General features: G+C 35.8%; 1 long non-coding RNA gene across 2 annotated transcripts in view; it reads left to right on the forward strand.

The window, feature by feature from the left end:
* LOC132028829 (uncharacterized) overlaps nt 1–23,655 on the forward strand; it is a 290,655-nt gene that overhangs the window by 266,578 nt on the left and 422 nt on the right. The window contains exon 4 of one of the 2 annotated variants that reach the window (XR_009407560.1): nt 4,918–5,246. The exons of the other annotated variant lie outside the window; for it this stretch is intronic. This is a non-coding gene — a long non-coding RNA (uncharacterized LOC132028829). Of the gene's footprint in view, nt 1–4,917; nt 5,247–23,655 lie in introns of those variants that run through there. 2 annotated transcript variants of the gene reach the window in all.

Here is a 23,655-nt window from a genome sequence, read left to right on the forward strand (position 1 = left end):
TTAGTTCTCTATTATATCCCTGACTTCTAGAACAATGCCAAGCACATGGTGGCTACTGAATTAATATTGGATACATGGTTGAGCGACTGATTGGCTGTCCAAGTGAGTAAGAATGGGCCAATAGTCAGATAAATAATGTTCAGTATTTAGACCTTCTGTGTGTGAGTTGCCATTTGGCCTTCTTTTGGGGATATCCAGGAGACATTAGAGATATTGTATAAAGCTCAGATGATGAATTGATATAGAAATAGAACTTCGTATGGGTCTCAAATTATGGATAGCCTTTTAAATAGTAAGAGTGAATGAGATGTCTATCCTGTGATTCAGCTCTTGGTTAAAGAAAATATCCTCTCAGTAGCTATTCTACTTCACAGCTACTTTTGTTCATGATAGAAATTTCATTTCTTCATCAAGACCATGGAAGACTCCTTTTTGAAGGCAGCTTTCCCACACTTCACTCTCAATATTTTCTTCACCAGGAATATAATCTCTTCATTGAGATGTATTGATTTTTATGTTTCATGTTATATCTTACATGTCATGCTCTATCTCATGGCTTAAGTTACTTAGATACATGGGGACCTTTTAGGATTTTGTGATTGACAACTAAGAAATTGCCAGAAGCAAAGGCTACTTATCTTGCACTCTTTCCAGTCTTATTTAAGTGTTCTTGAAAAATGTTATATTCACACAAGTATTTTCCTAGAACTTCCCATTTTCTTTCTTCTAATTATTCTTTTTTACATTTTTATTTTTATTTTTTTTTTTTTAAGATTTTATTTATTTACTTGAGAGAGAGACAGTGAGAGAGAGCATGAACGAGGAGAAGGTCAGAGAGAGAAGCAGACTCCCCATGGAGCTGGGAGTCCGATGCGGGACTCGATCCCGGGACTCCAGGATCATGACCTGAGCCGAAGGCAGTCGTCCAACCAACTGAGCCACCCAGGCGTCCCATCTTTTTTACATTTTTAAAATGACCTGCACCTAAGTGATTTTTCTCAGGAGAAAAAGTTTAAGATATCAGACAGATACTTGCTTTTTCTTTTCCTTTTCTCTTTTTAGATGGAGTTAGCCTCCAATTGGCCTCTGTTTGTAATAACAAGGAAGTCTGAATTCTTCCCACTAGTCAGAAACAGAGCCAAATTTCATCAATCAGTTCTAGAAGGTAGAGCTTAGTGGTGGCTCTCTGTAGTAGTTATTTTGGAGGTTACTTAATTTTTTTTTTTTTTTTTGCTTTACTTTTTAGAGTAGATGTGAGAGGAGTCCTCAGATTGGAAAGTGTTGATGTTCATAAAAGTGGCTGGAAATGTTATGGGGCTGAGGAACTGATGAGGGCCAGGCATCACTAGTATGTTATTTTCATCCCAGGCAACAAGGTACACCATAGGAGTCTTAGGAGACTCAAGACAGATTCATGAGGTGGTGGATAAATTGACTGACTTTATAATAAGAAGAAATATTTCTAGGTTTTATGTGATAATTAGAGTATTAGTTTCCTTAAAGATTCTACTTAACTGATAGTGTTTCTTTGTAAGAGCTTAAAAGAACTTGAGGGTTGCAGATGTGAAAAAGGGAACTATCTGCCTAGTATTTTCTTTTTCAAGAAATTATGCCAAATTATTTTGAGATTCCTTAAAAGTCATCTCAGCTCTTGTAGTAGCTTCTGTTCTCCCAGTGTGAGAAATGGCTATTGGTTGTTATTAAATTGTTTGCAATCAGTCTATAAATGATTCTAGAAACATGAATGAAAATATCAAAAACTTGGCTTTGCCATATAAATTGTAACATTTGTGAAGTCAGGGCCTGTGTGTTATTTTTTTTTTTAAATACTATTCATCATATGTCACAGCACTTCATATAAATGGGCTTAAACACATATTTCTTGGTCATTCATTTGTTAATTATACATGCTATAATACATGTTTTTTTTTTGTTTTGTTTTGTTTGTTTGTTTTTTTTTTTTTTTTTTTGGTAGTAGCTCTGTATTTGCTGTATGGAGGATGTTTGTTTTTAGCTTTTAATTCCCTAACCTGGAAGTCTTACAGGTAGAAGTTTGAGGCGCAGCATACTTTACCTAGAAATTTATTAGTAGAACTTTAAATGGAACTTAAGACTTTATATTCTTAGTGTTTGTATTTGATAATAGAAATGATTCTTAAAATGTGTTTTTGCCCCTGTGGATAGAATAAGCCCTTTGGGAATCAGTTATTCCTCAACTGTGCAATGAATAGTTTTCTCCTTATCTTGAAAAAACAAACTGACCCTTGGAGATCAGCATCCCATTAAGGGAGTGGTTTGAGGTTGAAACATGGATGGATCTACCCATTTGCAGGACAGTTCCTAGATACTTATTTGAAGCTCTAAGCAGAGGTCTCTATATTCCACACTTACCCTCCTTCATCCACAATCATAAACAATTCTGAGGTAGTTAAAAAGCTTTTATAGTAACAATTTACTCTTCTGTCTTTGGGGGAGGAGACAATGATAAAATAATTATTGTCCATAGAAACAGCTCCAGCTCTTCATTGAAAATCCAGTAACAAATTGCACATGGAGTCAAATAAAAATAATCTATTTCCTTCCAGTCACCATAAATTCCAAAGGCAGATTGTTCTTTAACCCTTCTTCCAATTTTTTTTTTTTAATCCCTAACACCCATCCCTGGCATTGGTGAATAACATGATTTTAGATTTAAGCCTGTTTCCTACCTCAGGCTTAACATTTAATGTCACAGTTTTAATAAAATGATTCATTTTGGAGAGGTAGAGAGCCAAGCAAGCATGTTAGGTACTGGCTGTTTATTCATAATAAATGTAAAATACCCAGAGAAAATATACATCCTTAAGCTAATCAGACAAGTGGCTTCAGGAATTACAACACAAAATCTTTCATCTGTTTCTTGAAAACACTGGAGCACTGGAGTTCAATATTGATTGAAAAAATCTGTAAGCACAGGCATGGAATGCACAATGAATCTCTTTGTGTAGTATACACAGTGAATGTGTTTTATGTCAGTGTATGTGCATGTACAGCACAAGGAATCTCTATCTAGGAAAGTGTGACTTGTGGTTAAAGGACTTGCTCAAGTGAGCTAAATTACTTTCAGGTACCTGGCTCTCAGTAATGCCATGTGATTTAGTGTTGCTCCTCCTGATCCATTCGCTTCTATGTGACAGAAACTTCCAAGGAAGGTCAGTGGTATATCTAAGAGATTATGACAGCTGAATTATGGTTTCAAACAGGTTTGGCTTTTATACTACCCTAGAAAATGAAATAGCTTTTGATATATAGTCATTTTCCATTAATATGCATTTCTCTCTTGTATTTCACTTGAAATTAGGCAGGCCCGGTTTATACATTCCACATTACTTCTTGAGACGCCTTCCGAATTACATATTTTAAACAAATCATTCTGTCTAAGTTGACATCAGGTGCAAACAATGAGAGAATAAGTAAGAGGCTTTGAATTTCCCTGGCTATTAATAGCAACATTAAAGGCATCGAGACCTCTCTGTATGACATGCTAGTCACGGTTAATAATCTTGTATGCAGCAAAAATTTAAAAAGCACCAGATTATCGGTTCTATGATATCCATCATTAGGTTTTTTTTACATTATGAATAATTTGGGAAACAAATTTTCAGGTTTCTGGGTCTTTGATGGTAGAAAAGTGCATCCCAAATTTTATAAACTTAATCAATAGTAGAAGAGAATACATTTTCTTCTACCTGCTAAAATGTACTGTTTCCCTTTCTGGATGGTCTTGTGATTTTCCCTATTACGATTGACTGGATAGAAATTTCACATTCCTCTGCCTCTTCTTTCAGTCTACTCTGGATGACTTTCAAGGGCACTTCAATCCAAGCTTTAGAAGGATAGGAAGAGCGTAAGCTGATAGTCCCAGATCTTCACACTGTGGTTGACTGCAACTTTTGAGCTTAAAGATATGCTACTCTGGGTTCTCTTAAGTCTAGGTTTTGAATGTAAAAAGAAATGTATTTTACAGCACAGGAACACCAACTTACATTTGCTTTGCCTCACTCCGTTTACTGTATGGAAGAGTAGATCTGCTATCACTAATTCATTGATTTATTCAACAAATGTTTGTCACGTGCCTGTTGTCTACCACATCTTCTTCAAGAAATTGAGAATACAGAGATGATGACGACAATGTCTGTGACTTTACAACACTAATTTCTCACTAATGAATTAATAATGTTATTTTTATTATTTATTGAAATTAACTCTGAACTCAAGTTTCCATGATCTGATGAAATCTCACAACCTCTTACCCATAAAAGGAAGGGCATATTAGGGGAGAAAGTATAATTTCATGTATAAGTATTGGGAGCTGAAAGGGAGGGAAAAGTTCTGCAGGAGACAGTGATGCTGAGGCCCTTACCCATGCTTCATCCATCAGGAATGGCCTTTCTGTGATGCAAGAACACTTTTCTAACATTTTAGTTCAGGTAGTGACTCATTCCTCAGTAAACCAAAAGCTTCCTACATGCCTGATATATTTATCTAAATTATGTGTAATAAGGCATCTCTTTATAGTTTTCAGAATGCTCAGTTTGAGGAAACTATTTTAAAGAGAATTATATAGTTTTGCCAAGGAAAGAGACATGGGACCCCATTAAAAAAAAAAAAAATGGATGACCTGTAATAAAGTTGCATGGAAGTATTCTCACAACCACCTGAAAATATTTAAATGCAACTGAGTTCTTTGTTAATAGAAAGTTTGCTGTTATTTTGGAGCATTAGAAGCTTTTGCTCTTACAGGGACCGGTTAACCAGGAGCTCTGATCGCCACAGCAGGAAGTATTTTTTCTTTAATATTACAGATTTATGCCTGAATGCATGAGGCAGTTTGTGTTGCTGGAGCTGATGATCCTCCTCCTCTTCTTGTCTTTTCAGGCAAACCTCATTTAAAGATCAGGTCTGTGCAGGCCTGCTTCCAGCTTAATCTGTTCTTCTCCATATATTGCTGTCTGCATCATTATTACTGATTTGCTAAATAGCAAATCAAATCCTGTGTTACAGGCTTCCCTAAACATCGCTCTGTGCCTACCACGTGCTGTGTTTCAATCAACAACTTATAAATAAATAAGTAAAAAAAAAAATCTTTAACAGTGAAGTTTGCGGGTTAGTGTAGTTACTCTTCACTATGGATGAACATTAGACTCGGTGGAAGATTTTTAAAAAATGTGGATTCTTGGGGCACCTGGTGGCTCAGGTCATGCTCAGCAGGGGTCCTGCTTCCCCCTCCCCCGCCTCTCTGCCTACTTGTGATCGATCTCTCTCTCTCTCTCTGTGTCGCATAAATAAATAAATAAAATCTTAAAAAAAAAAATGTGGATTCTTATTCCTCACCAAGTCTGAGTGGAGAGTTTTCTCCATGTGATTTTCTCCATGTGATTTTACTGCATGTCTGCATGTCCCTTGGAAGTGGAAGAGATGGCCTTGACAACAAATAGATATTAAAGAATACAATAAATATTATTGTCTGGGTGCAGCATATAGTGAGCTTACAGATGGGAGGGTGCCTAGCTCTGCATGGGCAGGTCACCTGACTGAGGAAATGATATTAGTTTAAAGATGATTGGAGTTAGATCCGTCGAGTAGATAGGGAAGGTCAATGTATGCAAAGTGCATAGAGGCATGAAATAACTAATATTATAACAGTTTTCTAGTACATAGAAAAATTCCAAGAGTTGTGTGGTGAATACACATTTACCTTTACCTATATCCCCCAACTGTTGATATTCTAAAATAGCCTTTTGAGAAAAACAAAAACGAAAATAAAAACAACCAAAACAAAGAGAAGAACCAAACCAAACTCTAACCAAACAACAGACCTTTAGCTTCTTCTTAATGCAAATATCAATGAAATAAGGCATTTGATGTTCTAGTTATACTTTTGTTGATGCATAAATAATATGCCTTTTAAAAAATTAATGTGCCCTATCAAAATAACTTACTGCAGTTATGAGACAACAGTCTAGTTTATCTGTACAGTTTTAGCTAACTCTTAAAGTCTGATTCTGTGTGTGCATGTTTTGCTGGCAAAATAGACATATATGCTTTATATAAATATATCTATTTTTAAGATAATACTTTATAAAAACCTCTCCTTCTCCCTGCAATTCCAACTTGTGAGAATTTGCCATATTTCTTTGGGAAATTATCTGATATAATCCAGTTCTAAGATGCTTATTTGCTTTCCATGAATACCTATGATAATACTGAGGAAGAAAAAAGAGGACTGTCAATAGAGTTATTTGACAGCCAATATACAGGGGTACATTTTCCATTAGAAATTTGAGAATTAGTGACTCTGGAAAAAAGGGCGAGAGTTAATGTTTACGATGACCACTTTTTTTTCTGGACACAAAAATAAATGTCAAAGGTAGGCCAGCGTATTGGCTTTCTTACCATTTTTTTTAAACCATATATTGCTTATAATCAGAAGCATGTAGGATAGTATCCATCCTTAGTCCTATGTTCTGTATTGAATTGTATTTGGTTTTAATTATGTAATATGTGCTATTAGAGCATTAGTAATCTCATGAAATAAATAATTTAGACTAAAATGTTTCTTAATCACCTTCTAAGACACACATCTCATAACTCTATGTAACACATCCTTTAGAAATTGTCCTAAGGTATCATTTTGGTTCATAAAATTATTTTAAAATTTTTGGAATTATTCCAACTTGCTTATTAATTTTCACTATTTACAATGTATTTCTTGAGCAACACACAATATACAAATGGTCATATTGTGTAAGATGTATCTGTGTTACAATAATTATTAACTCGGGAAATAGAAAAGTCAGGACCACTGAGGTGGAATTTAGAATTCTGATCAGTGTTCAGCATTATTTTATTAGTTATCACATTAAATTGAAACCATTTGAATGTACTTTTGGTAACTTATTTTTGCTCAAAGCAGATAATGCTTATGAATTGCAGATATGTGAAACATCTATAACATTACATGTTATTAAGGTTTAATGTTTGTGGTGGTCAGATCAGAACTATCAAATGTAAATTTCTCTCAGGTGTTCATGCAGTCAGGAATGATTTTCAGGATAGATATGCTAGTTTGAAGCATGGATTAAATCATTTCTGAGGTGATTCCACTTCTTTTCCTTTGGGCTGGACTAACTGCTATCTCTATGTTAGATATACAGTGACTTATAAATGTGAAGCCTGATCTGTAGCTCTAGAAAGAAATAATAAATTGTTGGTCACCTCAGGCATTTAGACTGTTGCTGGTAAGCAAAGATATTTATATACACTATCACTTGAGGAGGGCACTTGTCCCAGATTTCCAGTGTATCCTCTGCTGTCTTGATTTGGGGATCTTTGAATAATGTATGTACTTTCTTATATGTTAACAGGCATATTTTCATTAAGGGGTAGCCATTATTATTGTTATTATCATCATTATTTCCTTCAAAATCAATGCTAATATTTTTGTCTTGAGGTGGGTAAGTCTTTAAAATGTTTACTACCCAGCATGAGTTCTCATTTCTTAGTAATATCCTGATTTTCTTTTGAAAAATTATCTCTTTCCCATTGTATGTGGTCTGGAAAGTGTTGTTAACCATATTGTACTGTTTTTTTGGCCTGTTGAGTTCAGCTAGAAGTTCCTCCACATCTCAATACTCATATATACTCGAGGGGTACATGTGAAACCCAAGTTTAGCCAAATAGAATCTCTCTTCTAGGATTTTAAGTCTTGAGTAGAATGAAACAGGGTGGAAGAAACAGCTAGAATTTATTCATTCCAGCAGTTTGTTTGTTTGTTTGTTTCTTACAGAAAAACAGCTGTAGTCTGCGTTTTTGCCTGATTCTAATTCTGATTCTAATTCTAATCTTGGTTATCCTCAATTCCATCCACTTGTAATGGCCTGATATTCTTCTAATAAGTTTATTTTTATTATGTTTATTAAGAATGGGTTTCTTTTGTTCACAAATTAATATAGCTCACACTGAAGTTAAGTTACGTAGTTAAATAACACCAATAACTTTGAACAAGGAAATTAATATAGCTGTTAGGCTTCTGGTCCAGAAAACTGCCACCTTTTTTGAATCTTTTTTTAACTTTGAGAAGTCCTTTTGCTCTTGACCTTCAGAAATGAACAATTCTAATAAAATATTAAAAGATATGGACTTGATTTATTTTAGTAGAATGAAAATGAAAGGGGAGAGGTTTTTTTTTTAAGCTTGACAATATCGATGTCTACTTCCCTCTAATTTTAATGCAGAAGCTGTCAGTGTACATTAGAGACAACTCAGTAAATCTTTACAGAGAGGAGACATTGAAAAATATTCTCCTGATTATCCATTTCCCTCTTGAGACCAGAGCTACACTACACATGATATACAATATGTTTCAACCAAAATGGAAAATATAGCTAATTACCATTTTAGTCAAACACATCAGGGATTACAAAAAAAAAAAAAAAAAAGTAAGCAAATATAGCCTATTTCTAATTATCCAGGGAGAGAAACTTTGTGAATTGTTTTCATAGATTTTCTTTTTTATTCTGTTTCTCTCTTTCTGTGTGTGTGTGTGTGTGTGTGTGTGTATGTGCATGTGATCACCTATTTGAAACTTTCTTTTGCTCATTTGCAACAAAGAGACTGCATAAGCCAGAGTTTAGCCCAAGCTGTTCTCATAAAGGGTAGATGGAAAGCAATTGCTTCTATTGAAATCATGGCCATTTTACTCAATTTCACTGATATACATACTTACATAAATAAGCCAGAGAGCTTCTTTAATATTCCAGCAGTTTTCACTGTAGTGGAAGCATTTGGTCCTGGTTACACTGCAGCTGCTTATTTTCTGTATGACCTTGTATGACATCTCTTAACCTTTTTCAGGACTTACTCTTCATGCTGCATAATGAAGTGCTTGGATTAAGTGATCTCTAAGGACTTTTTTCCCCTCTAAAATGAGAAAGGTAGATACTGTTACTAACGATTGTCAACATATGCATCCCTAGGATCCATTTCTTCAGCTGAGTGAAGTCAAATTCTGGTAACTAATCTACTTTTCTGTGGAAAAACCATCATCAAAGATTGTGTATAATTGCCGTGTTTCCTCCGTATTAGTTTTAGGTTTAGCAAGGGTGTCTCTTCATGTAGTGCAATCTTTACTTAAAATATCTCATGAATAGGATGACTCATCTAGTTTTAAAATTAAATCTTACTGGCCAAAATATGGTATTTGAATCAGATCCTCTGAGTTTTAGGATGAAATTGGAGGCTTAGTGTTCACTTTTGCTTTCAAGTGGTTTGCTAGCTTGAATATAAGACCTTCATACTCTGTGTGAAGAAAGTATTACAATGTAGAGTACTATGTGGTTTATCTCTCAATTAAAAAAAAATCTTTTCCATATATCCCAGAATAAGTTTAATTTGACAAACATTTATTGAGTACCAGGAATGGTTGTGGAAGATAATGGTACAAAATAAAATAATAGCTGTATTATGCAATAGTAAGCTGCAACAGTCTACTTACTGAATATGCCTTTCCAACCTTCAGCTCCTTTTTTCCACTGTACCCATACATTAACTTAAAGGTAACTTTTAGATCCTTGATTTTTCAATTTTCTATCTCCGTACCCTAGCCTCATTTTCTTCTGCATTTCGTCTTGAAACCATGAACCTCCTTTTCTCCCATAACCTCAACAGCTTTGTCTCCCTATCTTTCTCAAAACCTGCATGCTGAAGGCTTGTTGTCAGCCTGGATTATCCGTTCAACTGTGTTCAGGCAACTAAGCACTGCTAAAGGAAATCAAGTAACTATGGAAAGATGGGACAGAACAGATTTATGGTTTCTAGCTTCAGTTGGGTACTTAAATCTTCCCAGAAATCCTTTAAGCTTTTCATCAGTCTCTCTTCTATGCATTTTTATTCTAGGCTTCCATAACTCTTCCCCAAATCCCTAGCCTACTCCTCCTGTCCTTTGACTCACAGAAGTCAACTCTGCCTTGGAATTCATAGAGAAAACAGACCAGACTAGGAGGACTCTTCTAGTTTTTCAACATATCACTATCCACTCTAACCTTTTCCCTGTTTTCTCAGAGGAAGCAGACATTCTTTCTGTTAAAAAAAAAAAAAAAAATCCCCTACTTTGCTATGGGTACCATCATGCCCTTTTCCTCAGGGACATCAGTTCATCAAATATCATAGCTGAATCTTACAATCTTATAACTGCAAAATTCCTGTAACTACTTCTTTCAATAAATCTCCATTCCTGCAACCTAAAACAGTTAATAAGCCCAGAAATCACTTCAATCTTGTATATTTTTCTAACTTTCCCACCATATAATTCTGTCCATTAACAACCAAGTTTATTGAAAGAATGCCCCTCATCTCTTACTCATGCCACTTATACATATGTGATTAGAGTCCTATCCTTGGAAATTACTGAACTTCTCTTGCCGATATTTCCCAAAACTTCTAATTGTAAAACTGTATGGTTCTTACATAATTGATTTCTGAGTGGTATTTGATAGTAGAGTTGACTTTTTCATTTCCTTCCCTTTAAAATGCTTTCTTCTCTTGGCCTCTTTGTTTTCTTTCTACTTTTTGAACAGCCTTGGCATCCTTCTTGGAGATGTATCCTCTACCGCATTCCCTATTTCTGTGTTTCCCATGGTTTCATCTGAAGCCCATTACCTTCGCAAAAAATATGCTGAGTGACAAAGGGCAGATTCTGCTACATTTTCTGTGACCTCACTAATTACCATCAGCTGCTTCTTTGGTCTCCTCAGGAAGGAAAATCTTGGGAATCAGGTTTCTGAGAAGATCCATGATGATAACAAAGAAATATAGATTGATGACTCACCATGCCGGACTCAAACACAAACTTGCTGCTGTGCATCTTAGCCAATCTCCATTAGTTCTATGTTTGCTCCTCTTAACTGGCCAGTGGCACCTCAAATTCAACTTGTATAAGACTGAACGCATGATTTCTCTGCCCTAAATCAACGGTTTCATTTTATCCTTCTTAGTAAATGGAACTTCATTATCATCTGATTTCATAAGCTAAAAATTAGAAGTAATTTTTTTTATTATTCCTACCCTCCTCATTCCTATTGTTTCCTAAGTCCTGTTGATTTCTAAATACCTCTTTAATAAATTCTGTTTGCTCTGTACTCAAACTCTATCTTAGCTACGTTAGCTTTGTTTAGCATAAATATCAACTGTATTATTTCAGTAGTTTTATAATTAATGCTTTTGTCTCTCACTTAGCTTTTTTAAAATTAATTTAAATTTAATTTAAATAATTTAATTTTAATTTAATTTAATTAATTTTTAAAGGCCTAATTGTTCAAACTCTTGTGTGGAATCTTCAGTTGTTCTTTTTTACCTTTAAGATAGAATTTAAACAATCTTGGGTGTAACAAACCAACAAACATGGATTTATCTTATTCAGTCTTTCCCATGTATTTCCTTCCATGTAGCCCCTTTTTGGACCACACCCTAATACATGCTTTTTTTTTTTTTTTTTTTTTTACCTGTGGCTCTTCACGACAGTCCTTTAATGCTTCCTTTCTTTGCTTCAGGAATCACTATAAATATTATCTCTCAAAAGCATTTTGATGGTCCTCAGCAATCCACTCCCAACCATACCTATTGAATTCTTTTGTGCTGCCCTTCTCATGCCTGTTCTTATCTGCCAGCATATCACTAATGTATTTTTTAATAGTTTGATAACTTTCTATTTAGTTTATGAGAAAGTGAGATCTTTGAGGATAGGAGTTCTATCATTTCCTGAGTGCCTAGCATCTTTCTTGAATAGGGCCTATGAGATATAGCTAATACAAAATGAAAGACTGATAAATGAATTAACTCTAGAAACTTCCAGAGTCTAGTGATTTCTATAAAAATACTTAACAAATTTGGAAGGTGAGTGAGATTTTTAAAGGTAAGTGGGCTTGATCCGTCATGGACCTGGAGCTCTGATTTTTAACTGCTCTCTACTATAAACTTATAAATGACAAAAACCTTCTCCAATCTCATGTTAGACAGCATGTACTCATATCAGAATGATGTGAACAAGTTTGTTGATGATTAATGAATTCAATGAAAAAAAAAAAAACTGTACCTTGCAATGTCAGGAGAATTTCTTTGTCTGGACAGGTAGTCAAGTTTCCTGCAGAAGGAGCTAGGGAGATATTTATTCTTAGTTTTTTTTCAGGCTGGGATGGCTTATTCAAGTTAACTTCTGAATCTGCTTTCTGCCAATGGTCACAAGTCATAAAAATTGTTCCACAAAACTCCTTCAGTTTGCAATATTGACTTTCCTGTCCACTAACTTTATTCTGCCTCTTGATTGATCTTATTTGCCCTTTGGATTCAGTACAGTTTTCTTGCTACAAACTTGGACCATAAATACTGTCGTTCTAAATCCCAGTTACATAGCCTCAGGCTTCCTTTTGGTATAACCCTTCCTTGGTTAATCTAGGCCATTGTTTCTCACTATGGCAGTATGCTATATAAATATCTGGAGAACTTAAAAAACACAGATTAGCAGTATTCCAGCCCAGACTAATTAGAGAAATCCCTGAATACAGGGTTCAAGTGTGGGCATTTTAAAAAAAGCCAGACATGAGTATTATTGACAGAGACCCATTGGCCCAACACAGTGAGAATTTTGTGTTCTGAAAGGAGAGTAAAAGACACCATCCTCTGTTCTTTGGAATAGGGAGTTGAGAAGAGTCTGTAACTCAGTATGGAGGGATAGTTTTCGATGAAGGCAATATTCCACTAAAGGGATTCCCAGGTAAGTAGAGTAAAGTAAGTTTTAGAATGGTACCATAAATAATTTACAGAAATTACTAGATCATTGATTCAGTTTAACTGTGTTCCAAGACAAACCAATTTCCCAAAACCTCATCTAAAAGTTTTGATGTGGAAACACCTTTGTAACAATACATGAAATTTTATTTTTTTCCTGATTACATTGAGTAGAGGATATGCCAAAGATTTTAATTTCCAGAGATTTAATTAAATTTTCTTTCAATTAAAATGTTAAGTTTCCTCTATTTGAAATTCAATCTAGTAGTAGCAGTAGTAGTAGTACCAAACTATTAAAAAGCTATTAGGAACATATACTCATATACTTATCCATTAATGGCATTAGTATAATAAAAGTTTGTTTCCAGCATTTTTGTTTCTGGGGAGGTCTAAAAGCTGAAAAGCTTAATCTCTGAACACATTGTTTTTATTTGCAGGACAAAAATGAAATAAGTTTACTTTGAAATTAGAAATTGCTAATCCTATTTCCTAGAGTTGTTAACAGTGAGTCACTGTTTACAATTGGATTATCCACTGAACCAAGGGCCGCATACCATGTGTGATGGAAATTGAAAAAGCCCGTCTGACTAGCTGCCATTGATTTCATGTTACTGCACAATGGTAAATGTGCCATCTCTTTAACACTATACTCTATAGCTCTATTAAAGTGCACTTTCACGATTAGAAGCACATGAAAGTAAGTCATTGGTGAGGAGAAAACTTTAAATACAATTATAATATTAATGAAACTGACTGAACTTTTGGCTGCCCCAAAATAATAATTTTTTTTTTTTTTTTAGGAAAGCATTTATAAAAATGTGCAGGTGTCATCAAAGTCATCATATCATTCTAGGAGATAACTATTCTTTTCATTTTGTTTTCATTACCGAATAACATGAGTTGATCTCCTGGTCCTCATGTTAGGATGTAAATGTTATCTTCAGTCCTCTTTATGTAACAGTATATTACTCAGGGTACTGCAGAGAAATGGAATATGTGTGTGTGTGTGTGTGTGTGTAATGGCATCAATACAATAAAAAATTCTTTTCCAACATTTTAGTTTGTGTATCTTCATCAGTATCTCTGTCTGTATATCTCTATTATTATCTATCTATCAAGAGATTTATTATAAGGAATCAAGGAATGGCCTAAATGATTACAGAGGTTGGTAAGTCCCAAGATCTGTAGGGCAATTCAGCAAGCTAGAGATCCTGATGGTATAGTTCTAGTCCAAAGGCCAGCAGAGTCAAAACCTAGGAAGAATTGGTATTTTAGTTCAAGTCTGAAGGTAGGAAAGAATTTATCTTCATAGTTCTTTATCTGAGTATCATCTATACTTGGATTCTCTCTCTCTACACACACACACACACACACACACACACATACACACACAGAAATCCACTCTTTTTCACTGTGTTTTGTTTTACTCTTACTTAAATATTAGCAATAATAGAGCATTCATATTGTGTGTGTATGTGTGATAGTGTGATTTAGGTAGGGCAGAGAGTTAGGTGAGGAAAGCAGTGGGGCGAGTACCCCAGTACATTACATTCTTTAGAGAATGTTTTGGGGGATGCATGGGTGTAGGTGGGACTTGATAGCCAAGATACTGACAAGAAATGTCTTTGTAGCCTGCTCTCCTTACTCCCATCCAAGGAAGTCTAAAGGGTTCTGCACAGGACCTGAGTTCGTTCTAAAATGTAGAGTTCTAGTTGACTTTGCCTAGATGCTTTATGGTGAACTAGGGTTTTGTATAGGCAACATCTCCAATTTAAACCACGGCTTCTGAGGAAGTCGGTACTAGAGCAAGAAGACGCCATGCCTGGGGGTGTCAAGCAAAGGACAGAGTGAGCTAGAGATCAGGGCAGCCTCTGTGCTAGAGATCTCCTAGAGCTGGAGCCTGCTCCTGCTAGAGTCAGAGAAGCAGGAGGCCCAGGTGTAGGGTTAGCTGTAAAAGTGAGATGAGGAGAAGATCTTGACACACAGGGTCCTGGGGTTTCCCTGTCTGCCTTGCTGTGTCTCACACTCACCCTCCTCCTACGAGGGACAGTTCCACCTACACATTGGTCAGCATACCTGATAGGTCCAACTACTAACTGCCATGTTCATTTTTTTCTCAGTCTCTTCTGGAAACCTTCTTGTGGGGGGTGTGTGCAGAGGGAGGACACAAACATTAACTTTGTGTCTCCTGGAGTCCAGACTGGGTTTGCCTTGTGCAGTGAGTGCGAGAGGTGATGAAGAGGACCCCCGCCCCTCATTACGGGGAAGAAAATTCATGTCTCACAACCCAAGGGCTGCAAAGGTCTTGGCTGCCCCTCTACTTGGGGAATGGAACCAAATCTACCTCTGTCCCACCCCCCCTCCTCCAGGTGATTCTCACACCCTGCTCACCATGGGAAAAGGATGTCTTGGGATCAGTGACCCCAGCTCCAGAGCTCTGAGGCAGCGGGGATGAGGGTAAGTCATGGAGTCATGGTGGGGACGATCAGAAGAGAGATTACGTTTTCTTGAATTTGTTCTGCTTCCACAGAACAGTTTTTCAAATTCTTCAGGAGATAGGGAAAGAACCCTGGATAAGTCTTCACTTGACAGACACATTTCAGACCTCATCTGATCCCCACCCAGAGGAAACTTGGTTCACCTCTTATTGTTTGCTACCAGCATTTCATAGTGACAGATCTACAGGCCTGGCCTTCCAGGCTCACTCCTCCTGGGCTGAAGTCTGTGGACTGTAGCTAGTTCAGGGTGGTCTCACCATAGTCAGAGAACACTTGGATGTCCTAGGTCTTGGGGAGGTTTGAAAGGGTGTCTGATCCAATAGGAACTGAGTTTTCCTTAAGTAGGTAATGACTTTTTCATTTCTTCCTTCAAGATTATCTTTCTCGAGTTAGAGAGTCGCCTTTCTGAGTTCCTGTCTTTGACCCTTCCTAAGACCCTCCATCTCTTTTCTGGCATTATCATCTTTCTCTACCTCTTCCTGTGATGTCTTCTGCTTCTTTCTTTCTATCTCCACAATGGCCAGTGACAAACTGCATAACCAATAATCAATTTCAATCTTGGGGAGTTGGAGTCCGGGGCTGGGCTGCAGGGAGCATGGATGACTTGATGACAAGATCCTCAGAAGAAGGCTTGTGCTGAGAGCTGCTATCCACAGATTCTCTCTGCTTATGGATCTGTGTCTGCTTATACATGTGGGAATCTGAGTAGGATGATGATGGGAAATGGGCCAGGGTATTCTGGGGGGTCCCGGTAATTCTTGGGGCTAAAGCCTGGGAGATGGTTCCAGAGGTCCTGCTCTTTACCCACACTTCTGGGGATGCTAAGGGGGAGGGAGACGTGGATTTGGTGAAAACAAGATCTTGGCTTCCGAGCCGTTCCATGTGTTCCAGGAAGGAATAGGGACAGTGGAACTTGTAGATCATGAGGAGGCAATTATGTCCAAGATAATTTTTTCCTTGGGGATGGCAGCCAAGTCCTTGTAGCCCAGCACCTTAATATCCATGATGTTTGTGTGCCAGCACAACTAATAAAATATTTGTAAAAATTGATCTGTGTATTATGTAAAATAAGTCAGGATACCAGCAACAGCTTGTGATAAATTAAAGCTGTGAAAATTGTTGTTAAAGGAGTATAATACCAGTATAACTTGAAATGTTTAAAGCTATTATTTTTAAAAAACAAATGTTTAATTTTGTGTAAATGCCTAAAAATGGGCTATATGTGGGATTTTGGTAAACTAGATATAAACTAGTAACTAGATTACTATTTGGTAATTTGGATATTTGGTAAACTAGATATAAGAGTTTGGTAAACTAGGTATAAGAACAATGGGCAATAAATTTGATTGTATAATATTAACATTAGTAGATTGATAATTTAGGTCTAAATATATGAACATGTGTGTATTCATAAGTAAATTCAATATGCTATGTAATATGTATTACATAAAATAAGCCAGGTTACCACCAGAAGTTGGGATGAATTAAAGTTTGTGAAAATTATTGTTAAAGGATTATAATATCAACCATAACTTGATTTCATATATATATATGTAATGACATATATATAACATATATATGACATTAATGTATTCTATGAGCTAGAAAATATAAGAATTAAAAGTTTTAACAGGTGGTATATACATATGAATTGAAATGTATATGTAAAAATGGTTTTTTCTACAACTCAGTTAATAGTCTTGAACAGCCCTGAGTGCTTTTACTTGCATTGGGTCAAATCTGTGAATTAGTATCAAAATCTGACTGCCTCGATGAATCAGTGATTTCCTATTTTTTGAAGACTCTCCATTTTCCCCTTGATCTCTTGGGATGCAGTTGTTTGTTTTATTATCTCCCCTCCCCAATTTCTAATTATTTGAATACTCTTATTTTAGTTGTGTTATGGTAGTAGCAGAACAAAACAATAGATTGGGAAATCAGGGAACAACTACTGCAGAGCCAATATAAGCAGATTTAGGTATACTAATTAGTGGTTTTCAAGAATGTTAAACATAGATGTATTTTCCTAGAAAAGCTTCAGCTCCAAACAGAACAGAGATAGCTGAGTTGGCAAATAGATACTTTGCAGATTGCCGACTCAGTGTTACTTTACTTCACAGTTGTTTACTGTGAACTTAAGGGCAAACAGGACTCCTTTAGCTTTTCCTTATGAAGGCAAAGGGAAAACCTTCTGTTTTAAGTAGGATGTGGCTTATAGAAGCATCTTATTAAAATGACATTCTCCCTGTGGGCTTATGTATTAAGAACCAGTTCACCCAGCCTAAAATCAATTACTTCTGCCTATGGCAAAGAAAGTCTGAGTTAAACATAATTCTCAGAGGTAGTTAGCATTCCATTGAAGGTTATTGCTTCCATCTGAGAGAGGAGTTATCCAATTTAATCAATTCTCTGAGTGTTAAACCTCAGATAGTAAACAACTTAAATTATGAACAGTGCAATTATTAGGTATAACAATTAAGACACTGTGTTTTAACTGGATAATTCGCTGAGTAATCAATGGTTAGCCAGAGAGTTCTCGTTGTTTAATACTTATTGGAACTCTTTCTCAGAAGTGAACACCTTTGCAAATTCACTTATTTCCATGGCTTTAGACTTGCCCTCCTCTCGTGTGTTTCGCACATTGCTGTCAGAGTTTTCTTTCCAGAGGAAAAACTGGGGTTGCTCTTCTGCTTAAAATAATCACTTTGCTCTTCCGTGCTCTTTTGGTAGAATTCAAACAAATTTATGTGTCTCCGTCGGTGCTTCATGATCACCCTATTTGCTTCTTTAGCCTCATCTTTTATCTCTGTGTGTCTTTCCTTTCTTTCACTTGACTTCTACGCTCCCGTCATTCTGGATTTTTTTTTTTCTTTAGTTTCTCCAGACGTGATATAATCTCTCACTTCCTAATTTATTTCGTCATTTAGTTTTCAACATAGATACCAATTTCACTGGACATCTTTCCCAGACTGACCAAGATGAAATTGATATTCTTGCTGTGTAGTCCCAAAATTCTCTGTTTTTCATCTATCCTGTGTCTCTCCATGTGGAACTTGCTGGGTTATTTAATCCTATACCTCTTCTTCACACTGTTGTATTCCTATAGGCTAGGCCTTAAGCAGGTAGTAGTTGATCAAACAAATGTTTATTGAATGATTGCATGATAAACTCTTTGTTAATGTAAAGGTGTTTCTAAATCTCTTATGGTTAATAAAGAAATAATTCTCAACACATCCCAGAAATTTGATACACTTCCATTAGAAGTTACAGCTACCTTGTAATGATTTCGAAGGCAAACGGGAGGCATAGGAAGATCTCTAGTATAGGAGTTGTGTGTGTGCAGGAGGGTACATTTAGTTAGAAAAGTTCCCAGGTAACATATATTCCTCTGCAGCACTATGGTTTCTGAACTAGATTCAGGTATTTAAGCACAGAAGTTTGAGCTCTTCCTAAGCCAGCTATATTTTAAATATGACTTGAAAGTCTTTATACCTAAACCTTGGGGGAGGGAAAAAGAAAAAGACCTCATCATTTAGATATAACAAGGAAAGAAGAAAATGGTTAAGCAATTACCTGTGCCTCTATTTTCGCATTCTAGTTTTAATAGTTTCATTTCTCACTTGGGAATTCTTTTATTTTCCATTAAGGTTAATGGCTCCTTCAAGATCAGGACTTAGCTGTACTAGCTCCCTGTTGAAGAGGTATATGGAAGTGCTTGTTAGGTCTTAGGGTTTACCCTAAGATAGCATGAATCTTAAATTATAGATAGAAATCTTATCTGTAAGCAGCTACTGTCCCTTTTCCTAGTTATAGTTCATTAAAAGATTTGGGCCATGTATTCATACTAAAAAAAAACAAAATAAGACATGGATATTAGAAAGTAAAATGTTTAGAATTTTTTTTAAAAAAGCAAATATTGGCTTTTGGAATCATCAGCTTTTAGAGATAAATTAGGAGGGAGCTTCAGAAGCTTCAGAATTCTCTTCTATCAGTAAGGAATGGGCAGCTACTTTCTTAATCCTGGACAGGATTTACTGAAGTGTTGGGAGAGTGTAGAGGAAAAATGGCTTTACCCATTTTTTTTTTTAAATTTTGCACTCTATATCTTAGAGAAAGAATGCTTGGATAGAGAACTTACTATTTGAGAACCAAACATTGAGGATCATGATGGATGGGTCCATTAATGGTATGGAGATAGGAAGCTCTCTGAGAAAAGCAAATTTGACTCCTATATGACACAATGTAAAGTTGTTGATGACTTAAATGTAACAAATATTTTGTAGTATTTGAGGAAAAATAAGTATATTGTATAACTATTGACATTAGTAAGTCATTTAAAAACAAAACACCATATTGCATGGAGCACTGGGTGTGGCGCATAAACAATGAATTCTGTTATACTGAAAAGAAATTAAATATAAAAGAAAAACAATTCTTCATTGACTTTGTTTATCAGAGTAGACAATAATTATATGGAGAATATGGAAACACAAACCTTAAAAAGGAGGATTTCTCAAATATTGTAAAATACTAATCATAAGTTAGAATCAAAGGTATAGCTGTTTTTCTTGTATGCTTAGAGCATATTTGTATTTTTAAATAAATATTCAGTAATAGAAAAAAAAATACCAGAAGCCAAAATCACCATAAACCTCTTTAGTAAAATTTACCACAAAAATTTTTTAAAAATAGATATTTTTCTATCATATATAATGTCGGTTTGAGGACATGTTTGAAAAATACATATCTAACAGAGAATTTTCTTAGTTTATAATGAAATGTCACAAATAAATTGGAGATAAAAATGAAAAAAAAAAAGAAAATCTTTCCGTTAAAGGGATAAGTAGGCATTTCATACATGCAAAAAAATAACCGGGGCAACTTAGTGGCTCAGTGGATTAAGCCTCTGCCTTCGGCTCAGGTCATGATCCCAGGATCCTGGGATTGAGCCCCGCATCAGGCTCTCTGCTCGGCCAGGAGTCTGCTTCTCCCTCTCTCTCTGCCTACTTGTGATCTCTCTCTGTCAAATAAATAAATAAAATCTTTGAAAAAAAATAATAACCAATAAAATGAAAATGCTGAAAATCAATAACAATGTAAAAAGATACATTATAGGGGTGCCTGGATGGTTTAGTTGGTTATGCAACAGATTCTTGGTTTCAGTTTAGGTCATGATCTCATGAAATAGACTCTCATATACCAGTTGTGGGGTATGTATTGGTACCATTAAAAACATTCAATTCTATTGACATTGAAAGTTTGTATCCAGCCTTTATTGTAAAGATACACATAAATCAATGATACAGATGCATATACAAGAATATTATTGTGTGGGCTGCCTGGGTGGCTCAGTGGGTTAAGCCTCTGCCTTCGGCTCAGGTCATGATCTCAGGGTCCTAAGATCGAGTCCCACATCGGGCTCTCTGCTAGGCAGGGAGCCTGCTTCCTCATCTCTCTCTCTCTCTCTCTCTCTCTCTGCTTGCCTCTCTGCCTACTTGTGATCTCTCTCTGTCAAATAAATAAAATCTTTAAAAAAAAATATTATTGTATATCCAAAACGTTAAGTTCCATGGGGGCATGGAATTAGTCTGTTTTATTCTGTTTAATGAAAATTATTGGAACAGTGTCTGACACATAGTAGGTACTTAATAAATATTTATTTTTGTTGTACTGGTATGTAGTAATGATAAAAAGCAATTTAATGTGGGGTGGCTAGGTGGCTCAGTCAGTTTTAAGCATCTGACTCTTAATTTCAGCTTAGGTCGTGATCCTGGAGAGATGAGATGGAGCACTATATCCGGCTCTGTGCTCAGTGAGGAGTCTGCTTGACATTCCCCGCTCTTTCTCTGTTACTCCCCTGTTCATGTTCTCTCTTTCTCTTTAAATCAATCAATCAATAAATAACCCCCTTTTTAAGAAAGCAATGTCAAGTGTAAAAATATAGAAATGGTTATGTAATTAGGATGTATTCAAGAAATATACTTTTATGCAGTTATTTAAAAGAAAGATATGAAGAGTGTGCTATGCAAGGACTTTTATTATATATTAAACATGTCCTTTAAAAAGCAGGTAACATGATGCTCAGTATAGTCTCAGGTTTGTAAGTGTTTTTAAATGGTGCACACTGAAAGGTTAACTGTGGTTAGATATCATGTAATATTTTTTTCTAATGTTATATTGTTACCTTTTACTTGCCAAAGAAAATAATAAAGTGAATTAGTGAAAAAATCATGTTAATAATTCTCCACAACTAATGGAACACATTTCATACTGATTTTTTTTTATGTTATGTTAGTCACCATACACTGTATCATTAGTTTTTGATGTAGTGTTCCATGATTCACTGTTTGTGTATAGTATGGCTAAAGGCTTGTGATCTTACTCTCAGTGTCCTTTGCATAGTAATGAACTACTTTCTCTTCATGTACCCTTTGTTATAGGCAACCTGAGTCTCTAACTCATCTACAAAGATAACTTTATTCCGTGTATTTTAATATTACTTCAAATATTTTCTTTTTCTGAAAAAACTTTTTCTAAGAAAATAAAGTTACCTTTTATTTCTGTTAAAATGTCCAAAATGTATCTTAATAATAAACTTTTAATTTTTGGAAATATAATTTTAATTTAAAATTTTTTCATTTTTCTATTTTGTATCCTTCTTATGGCATTTAACATATATATTATGTTTTTTCTTTAAAGATTTTTATTTATTTGAGAAAGAGAGAGAGAGTAGGAGCAGGGGGGAGGATCAGAGGGAGAAATAGGCTCCACACTAAGCTGGGAGCCCAATGCAGAACTTGATCCCTGGGATCATGACCTGAGCCAGAGGCAGACGCCTAGCCAACTGAGCCACATGTTTCTAAACATGTATTTTTCACTCATAGAATATGTTTTTTGATGATATGGACTAATACGTTATTTATCACTTTACACTGTATAATGCATAGCAAAATAACTTGAATAGAGCAGATGATTTTTTTGAATTCCTAAGCTGAGAAGATGTTGTCAGAAAAGTTCAAATATGGTGTTACTCCTATAGAAAGAAAAAAAGATAACATTTAGAAGGTAGCTTAAAATTCTAAGGAGAAATTTCAGAGTATTTAGCAAGTTTTTATTTCACCGGCAAAATAAGAGTTTATGAGTATATTCTTAAATTTAACTCAAGTATACAGCATTAGAATGAGGGATATTTTTAAACCAATGTTTTATTAACTCTGGGTCATTGTTATGTTTCATTTTACAGCAATTAATATATGTCAGTGATCTTATCAGATCACACATGCAGGAGTCAGAGCAAATGTAATTTTGAAGCTCTCCTGAGTAAGAGATTTGGGACTGATATATGCCTGCAGAAGTTTTTGTGATTTTCTTCAACTTCCAAATATCTGAAATCTTTCTGAGCTGATCTGTTTGAGAATTTAAGACCAGAAAGTTCAGATGAGCATCTTAGGAATTATGACTATGTTTTCTCAAATGTGGCAGGTGTGCAGCACTTTATTTTGGCTTTCATACAGAATCTTAATCCATGCAGGAAGTATGCCACTTTATCTGTCTCAGTCATTAGTTCTACTGACACCACTAAGTTGGGAGATCCAAATGCAATCACGGATAGCACACACCTGTTTAATACTTAACAGCTCTTGTCATGGTGGTCATTTAAAAAGAAGGTGGTTCTAAATGCATCCTTATCTCCTGGGCAAGTCATCGTGGGGTCAGCACATTTCCTCACTTGTCTGACTTTGCTTCTGTGTCCATCGTGTCCTTTAACTCTGCCATTAGCAAGCAGTCGTTCAGCGAAAGGTCCCTGTTGCCTTAGCTGGACCCTCCAAGTCCTCTGAACTTATAGTACTCAGATGCTCCAGGACTGGCTGTTTTTATTTCTGTTTTTCCCAAGAATGTCCAAGTAGGTATGTGTTAGATTCGAGTTTATGAAACAGCTGAAGCAAAACAGCCTGTACCACAGTGAAAAATTGGGAAGTCTCACAATGAGTTGCCCCAACTCTCTGAGCTGGGGATAAAACAGGGCTGATTTATTTTGAAAGGGTTTTTGCTCAGATCTCATTACAGGGCTTAAGAGACTGCCCCAACTGTCCTCAGGTATGAACAGGAGAATAAACTACAGTCCAGGGAAAGGGTTGAGCTCAAATGTCCTATTGAGATCCGGCCTTTTTCTTTATTATTGACAGCCACAACATTAGCCGCTACCGTCACCACCACACACACACAAAAATATTTTCTATTTTTTATTTATGCCCACAATGCATGTCTAGTCAGGTTGCACATTTGCCTGGAGAACACCACTAAACTGCTTTCAGACCATTTTTCCATGTTACTC

The sequence above is a fragment of the Mustela nigripes genome, chromosome 12 (assembly GCF_022355385.1).
Source record: "Mustela nigripes isolate SB6536 chromosome 12, MUSNIG.SB6536, whole genome shotgun sequence".
In the NCBI taxonomy this organism is placed as follows: domain Eukaryota; kingdom Metazoa; phylum Chordata; class Mammalia; order Carnivora; family Mustelidae; genus Mustela; species Mustela nigripes.